Genomic DNA, 8,083 nt, shown 5'->3' with positions numbered 1-8,083 from the left:
GGGGTTAGATGTAGATGTATTTCCTTTCTAGTGTGGGGTTTGTTTATTATGTTGGCCTATGTCACTTCTGAAATAATACCAGAGTTGTTTGGGTGTATGTATACGTATTTCTTTTTTATATGATTATAAATATATTGACTTAAAGCCTATTAATATATATAATGTATCTAATACAATCACGCTAAAAGTAGAACCCGTGTGTGCTGTCTTTATTCACTATCAAAAATAATTATTTCTGTCACCCTGGACGCTGTTGTGGCCTATAGCCTAGAATGGGTCATAACAGTAGTACAGAGCATAGTCTGAACACAGGAGAACAATGACAACAAACATTATGCCGAACTCTTGGGCTACATATACTGATAAAGCAGGTAACAGTGGATAAATGCAACAGATAATGAGCTACCAGATTAGCAAAGGGCATGGTAGCGCAAGGAGGCATGATAAGAGCACATGGAGGTGTTGCCAACAAAATGTGGTGGTCTAGGGGTCACACCAAAGTGACTTTGTCCTGAAAATGAAATGTGCCATATTTGTCAATTGTGATTTTTCACTGCAATCAAAATTTGTCCTCTGCATTTACCCATCTTTGCAGTTAGAATACAGACACACACACACACTAGTGATTACTAGGGGGCTGTGGTGCACACATGCCCAGAGTGGTGGGCAGCCCTAGCCTGGCGCCTGGGGAGTAGTTGGGGTTAGGTGCCTTGCTCAAGGGCAACTCAGTCATGGCCTCAGGCCTGGGAATCAAACCCACGACCCTCCGTTCCCGAGACCAGTTCCCTACCACTGGACCATGACTGCTATAATCCACAAACATTACTTCCAGTTAGTCCTGCTACAATCCTGACATCCTTTTGAGAGTTGGTGCTGCTATAATCCAGATATATTATTGTGAGTTGGTCCTGCTATAATTGAGACATACAACTGTGAGTTGGTCCTGCTGTAATCCAGACATACTACCACAGTCCAGATATGTGTCATGCTACAACCCCTGACCCCTCCCCTTTGGGCATGGGTTTATGTTGTCTAAGTCTAGTCATCTGCGTCTGTGGATCTTCGTGGGTGTGGTTGTGTCTTGGTGTACATCGGTCTCCCTTGTGGCTCGTCTCGTGAGCACTCGGGGAGTATGTGGTCTGTCTATTTAATGTGCGTTCGCGCAGTGTCTCGTGCTCATCTTTGTCGGAGTCTTACACGTGAGTGTTTTATGTGCGCTATCTGCGCTATTTGTTTAAATAAAAGTAGCGTCTCTGTGTTGAGCTGGACTTCGTGCCTCATCCTTCCGCTCACAACCACTGTTACAATATGTAAGTCCAGACATGTGAGTGTGGCCTGCTGTAATGCAGACATACTGCTGTGAGTGTCTCCTGCTGTAATCCAGACATACTACTACAGTCCAGACATACTACTGTGAGTATGCCCTGGTGTAATCAAAGCTAGAAACAAGGCACTACTGGATTTGTGAACCCAAAGAGTGTGTTTGTGTGTGTGAGAGAGAGAGAATGAAGGAGTGTGTATGTGTGTCGTCACTTTATGACATGCCACAGGCACTTCCGGGCTCTCCTCTCCATCACTGTCTGTGTCAGTGAGACAGAATGAATAATACAACCAATGTGTGTGCACTATGAGGGAGGTGATTATGAGGGAGATTCCTCTCCTCCCTGAACCAGCTCAGACCTCTTCCAGCTAGGCACAACCTCCCTTACTCCCCTCAGGTTTCTGGTCTGCCTTCCAGAGAACCAGACTGCCTTCCAGCCAGCAGCGAGCCAGGATCATTCCTCACTGGGTGCACCGCACACCACCAGATTGAGAAAGAAAGGGCATCATTTGTCACCTGGCTGAAAAACACATTCAGTCCCTGTAGCATGAACCCTGAGGCAACTCCCATCAGCCTTGGCGTCTGATCATGTGACTGGCTGAGCAGAGCTGGCACCATATGGGAGGGGCCAATGATGAGGCAAGAAGAGCGTCTTCCTCTCTCAGCACACACCTGCCCCCTACGCTGGAGGAAGAGTGTCTGACTTGCAGACTAAACATTCAAATGAGAAAGCAACACTGTAATGCTGTTAAAATGCAAACTTTGTTTGAAATTTATTAATTTTTTTAGTGTAACTTGCATATGCCTGCAGGGAAGAAGAGTGACTCTGCATGTGCCTGGGGGGAGAGGATGGGGTACAGACATGAGCCATGGTTTACACAGATGTAAGCCACGGTTTACACAGACGTGAGTCACGATTTACATAGATGCAAGTCACGATTTGCATAGACGTGAGCCATGGTTTACACGGATGTTTCACTGAAAAATTATACACCAGTGATAGCTGACAAACAGCAAATGACAATCTTATAACGCAGTAACATGTACAAGTGATTAAACACACATGCTAATGAGGCACCGAACAAAACGCTAGTGCAACATGAAACAAGCTAATGGGGGGTGTGGCCTCGTGTGAGGGTGTACACAGGAACACCTGTAGAAGGGATCAACAACACAGCCACGTGGTTTAGTGTATCATGTGGACGAGGACAGGAGAGCAGGCTGTTACAGGAAGTAAAGGTAAGATTCACAGCTTCAAAGAACTAAGCAAAATAGCTACCTGTTTCTGTGTGTAGAAATTTGAACTGAAATCTGAAATTTAAGAGTTCTCATCTAAACCTGTAAGATCTAGAAATAGTACTACAACCTCTGTGACGTCCTGTTTTCCAAACCCAGAATACCCGGAAGCCTATAAAGAATCTCAAATTTCCACCATTAGTCAAGAGAAAGTTTCAGCAGCACATTAAGTAGCAAGTTCAAGATTCTTAACAAATGAATGCAGCAGAAAATATATAATTGGAATTCAATCAATTTCATTTGAAAAGATGACAAAAAACATAATGAAGAATAAAATAATTGAATGGATTAAAAAGATACAACAATCAAGAATTAGATTTGAAGATAAATTAGGTGCAATGCTGAAGTAAATAAAGTTCATCTGTAGGCAGAAGAGAGAAGTGTTTGTAGCCTTGCATGTGAACAAGGACCTTGCATGTGAACATGGACCTTACATTTAAACATGGACCTTTGAGGCACATCAGTTTCCTCAGGATGTTTCAGTGTGTAGCATAAGAGATGAATGGGGCTTCATTGTGTCCAGCTTGAGTTTGGAGTTATTATAGCTGACCTGTATCCATGGAGATTAGATTTACTGGCATTGTTCTCATAACGCAGCACATCCAATAATGAGACAGCATCTGGGTGTAATCCATTTGGTCATTTGTAGAGCAGACACAGTCGTTTAAACTGCAACTGACTGGACGCCAGTGGAGAGATTTTAGAAATGCCATCTCTGTGCTGGTTAAAACTCACAGCAGTACTCTGAATAAGTGAACTGGTGAATGGTGTTCTTAGGCAGTCCAGTTAGGAGCCCATATTAGCAAACCACCCTACAGGAGATGACATTTTGCTGTATGAGTGTTACGTTTTACTAGGCAGGCGAGACGCAAGTGCAGGAGATCACATTTATTTATAGAAATTAAACAGACAACGAACAGGGGAATAAAACCAGACAAGGGGAAACACACAACTTCAGAACTAACAAAGAGGACATGGCGAATTGGTGAAACACAACGGGGAATAGAAATACTAACAGATGACGACGAACACACACTACTACTAAATATCTCAATAACCAAAAATACAATTAGGACAAAAACAAATAATGATGATACAGGGATGACGGGGAGAACCAGGACAGAACAGAACACACATCAGAACCAGGAACCAAGAAACGTAATATGCACCAATATGCGCCATGGAATAGCTTAACGTGAACCACAAACAATGAATGACACGGAGGGTATATACTGTGGGCCTTAAATGCACAGACTCAAACAAGACACAGGTGGTACAGCTAATTTCAGGGGCAGTGACACAAGGTACTGGGGCGTGCCAGACAACGGGGAAAACCATAGAAACAAGGCGGGTCTAGGGTAAATTACACAAGAAGGGCGCAGGGCCGAGCTATATGTAACAATAAGTTTAAAACTCTTAAAGAACCCTGTCTTTGTCATTCAATGTCATACACATTGAATTGTTAAGTATACTGCTATACCCTATTATCATGCACACTGTAAATGGATAAGTGGGCAGGTTCAGGGTGGATGAGTGGATGGTGTCAATGTGGATGAGTGGGCACTGTCCGGCTACCACATCACTACTTTATTATTAAACATTTATGGTAGTATTTGTGCTTCAACAAACTCTTACTAATATGCAAATTATTTATTGATGTAAAATAAACTAAAATTATGTTTAATGACTCACCAATACTCATGATTACATTCTAGGAAAATGTGAGAAAGTACAGTTTATCAGTGAAAGGAATGTTATGTTGAGCTTTCTGTCGTGTCTTCGTCTGTTCCCACACGTCTGTGTGTTGCCGTGCAGTGTAGAGTCTTACATCATTCAGAAGTGGCAGACAGCGTTGAACCTCAAGACAGCTGGAGTAATGGGCGTATTGCCAAGAGGCGTACAGAAACTAAGAGTCAAACTAAAGAGACACACACACACACACACACGCACACAGTTGAACAGAAACACTGTCAAGCAGATGAGACATGAGTGACAGGTAAACACGCACACACATCCACTCTTAATGACTTCTGAGTCATGCGCTTTATCCACAGTAAAGGTTCCCACACTGCAGTAAACGTGCAACTGTGGCTATGAGTGTGTCCCCAGCAGAGGGGAGGAGAGGTTGAGGGGAGGGTATCAGGGCACCATGAAGGACTGCCAGGAAGAGTCATCGTAAAACAAACAAACAAAACAAGGGAATGTGGCTAAATGGGACTATGACTGATTGTGACTGAATTTGACTGAATCTAAATTCGGTTCTGTGTTGTCTGAGCTGTTTTCAGAAGCACTCTTAGCAAATGAATTGTTTGTTCTGTAGACACAGAACATTTGATTTCAGCAGGAGTGAACTTGGCTGAGGAGAGTAGAAATAATTTTAGAAATCAAAGACAAATATTCAAACTATATTTAATGTTAAATTGATATTTAATATATTTCATTATACACTAGCATGAATGTAGCATCTGTGTGACTTTTACATTACTAATATATTTCCAGCTTGTGTGCTGTGAGTTCAGATGTGTCTGCAGTCTCAGGGAGAGGTGCTGGTGGTTCTGTGAAGAGCTCGTGGGCGGGTCAGTACCATGCCATGTTCTTATTTGAGGTGCATCTGTTTTGGGCTCTGGGTTTCTCTCTAAACAGAATTTATATAAATGTTTATTAATGTTAATGTTATTATTGTTAATCAAATGTTTTCTATAATCTGCACAATGACAAAAAATATGTGACACACTATGACATGGATTTGTGGAAAAAATCTTCTAAATTCTTTATGTTCTGAAATCATTAATTTTATATCTCACTTTAGGTTGTTTCTTATGTTTAGAAAGCTCATTAGAAGTGTCACGTGAGCCCACATGCAAGTAGTGTGAGGTGAATACACACGGAGGAAGAAGCAAGGAACCTGCATGTGACTCTCTTATGTGAGTCAACTCAATGTGTGTAACGCACAATGAGCTATTCATTTCTCATTGTGCAAAATTTTTTTATTGTAAATCAAGCTGCAAAATTCCAACATTTCATACCCCTTGCCTGGATGGAGTCCACATTTTAAAAAACCTGACATTAATCCTATCCCTAAAATTATCAGTACCAATTCTCCCACAAAATTGGTTTCTCTCACAAAAGGCCTGCGGATTTTGTTCTGTCTCTGCCGTCCTGCTTATTGAGGTGTTGAAGTGCGCCCATGTTTTCTGGGTGTCCTTCGTCAAACTCTGTTTTCAACGTTTTCTTTAAATGTCTTTGAGCTCGTACCTGGGCCTTGAGCTGTCTGTGTCTTGCACGCCTTCGGTGTTGTCTTTGAGAAATGCCCCCTTTTTATCTTTAGACATGTTTTCATGTGTTTTGACAGGTTGTTTTGACTTGTTGGGGAACACTTTGACAGGGTCCTCATAGATCTGTGTCTATGAAATAACGATTTCACTTCACACAACCAAAAGCATATGCCATTGTGTGATGTCACCCCAGCTGTTCAGACCCCCCTCGATGCCTGGTCTCCACATCCCAAATGTAGTGCGTAACGTGTGCTGGAGTCTCCTGGAACAAGATCCAGTATCCCAGATCCAGAGCACCTGCATTCTAGAATCAAGCATCTCTGTTGCATTTTCTTCTGTGGGTTTATTTTATTTTTTAGGTTCTTGTTTGGACGATGTGCTGTTAGAGAATCGGATTAAACTCCAGCCACATGAACCCAGTCTGATCCCCAGACTGTGCAGAAACACTGTTTCATTATTATTGGGAAATGGTCCAAAAGTCAAAACTATGGTGAACTGAGCACCAGGAGGAGCTGGGCTTGGCTCCTTAGTTCCAGTGAAAGGAACTCCGAATGCTTCAGCATACCAAGACATTTTGGACAATTCCATGCTCCCAACATTGTGGGAACAGTTTGGAGCTGGCCCCTTCCTCTTCCAACATGACTGTGCACCACTGTACAAAGCAAGGTCCATAAAGGCATGGATGGCAAAGTCTGGTGTGGATGAGCTTGACTGGCCTGCACAGTCATACGGGTAATCCTTACCTGTAAGTGGAATATGGGTTATCTACCCCTGTCGGTGCACAGGTATTGCACAGGTATTTCCAAACCTGACAATTACTTTTGAAAATCTATATCAGCTCATTAAACAATTGCCATCATGGCAAGACAATCTTTGTTGTCTGTAAAACATGTTTACACCATATTCAGGTATTGTGGTCTTCTAATAATGCCAAAGCCTTTCTCCTATAGACAAAGCAGCATCCGTTGGAGCTTTTAAATCTGTGAATGTGTACAATTGGTTTCCAGCTGTTAACAAGACTGTAATTATCTACAACTATTTCCCACCCATAACGAGCTACAGTTTCATTCAGAGGGGTTTAACAAATTAACGCCTGCCACTACTTATCTGGAGCAATAAATATGAATACACTTGCTAATTAACTGGCCTACACAAATAAATCAATAAACACACACACACACACACACACAATAAATCTGATAAAACACAGTTTAAGCTTGAATGCTTTTCATGAGAATGTAGCCTATATGCAGTAATTATGGAAATTCATAATTTAATATGGGCTGTTATGAGTGAAGCCAGTGATTTGCATATTTTACTGTAATTTCCTACTTCCCTACGTCGTCAAATCCCATTTTCAATGTTTAACTGTTGTGTAGAAGTCTATGTAGAAGTCAAAGTTTCTGTAAAGATACACCCAGTTTTCCACCAAGTATTTCTTTATGAATCTCAGTTTCTCATGTCTTCTGGTCCAGCGTGGCTTTGTAGACTTTTGTGGTACCTATGGTTTCTCATGACACTGGATTTTCAGATTTGGTTCTCTGACACTCTGTGGATCAGTGTACCACGGTAACCTTGTTAGCTGGTTTATTGTGTTATTATTCTCGGCTCCTGCAGGCTGTGAGGCGTCTGGCGTGCGCTGCAGTCTTCAGACACTGTGGAAATGGCGGCGTGATAAGAGCAGCTCGGGAACACAGTGGCATTTCCTCTTTGTGCTCTGGAGTAATGAGGGCAAGATTTTGTTCATCATTAAAGCATTTTTGCTGGATGTGACTTCAAATTGACTCAAGTGACATAAATATACATAATCTACTTAATGTTTAAGCTAAAATTCAAGAAATAAAACGTTGGATGTTGGAACCAATATTTATTCAGATAGGTTCTTGCAGCATTTGGTTTAAACCACACATTATTCTGTGAAGTGGAGGGAATCTACTTGTCTTCTGTTGGATAAGATAAATAATATAACATAATGAATAATATAACATAATAAATAATACTATGTATAAATGGGGTATGATTATGTAAGTCTAATAATTATATGATGAGGTTTACACTTTGGTAATTACACAATGTGAACAGGAGCAGAGTGTTGATATGACCAGACTAACTCCAATACTTTTCATCTGTCCTCCTATTTGGCCTTGTGCCAGACCCTGTGCACAGTTATGCCCATGCTGGGAAGAGTAAG

The 8,083-nt window shown here is 41.6% G+C and overlaps 1 long non-coding RNA gene across 2 annotated transcripts; it reads left to right on the top strand.

The window, feature by feature from the left end:
• The first annotated feature begins 2,531 nt into the window (after positions 1 to 2,531).
• On the top strand, positions 2,532 to 7,723 carry LOC143509781 (uncharacterized). Of its 2 annotated transcripts, XR_013129774.1 has the most exons (4): positions 2,532 to 2,560; positions 5,117 to 5,193; positions 5,445 to 5,541; positions 7,510 to 7,723. It is a non-coding gene; the product is annotated as an uncharacterized LOC143509781 (long non-coding RNA). The 2 variants fall into 2 exon arrangements; XR_013129773.1 differs by having other exon boundaries at positions 5,445 to 7,723.
• Positions 7,724 to 8,083: the final 360 nt, after the last annotated feature.

The sequence above is a fragment of the Brachyhypopomus gauderio genome, chromosome 3 (genome assembly GCF_052324685.1).
Source record: "Brachyhypopomus gauderio isolate BG-103 chromosome 3, BGAUD_0.2, whole genome shotgun sequence".
NCBI classification, from domain to species: Eukaryota; Metazoa; Chordata; class Actinopteri; order Gymnotiformes; family Hypopomidae; genus Brachyhypopomus; species Brachyhypopomus gauderio.
This window is presented reverse-complemented; position numbering and strand designations above follow the sequence as displayed.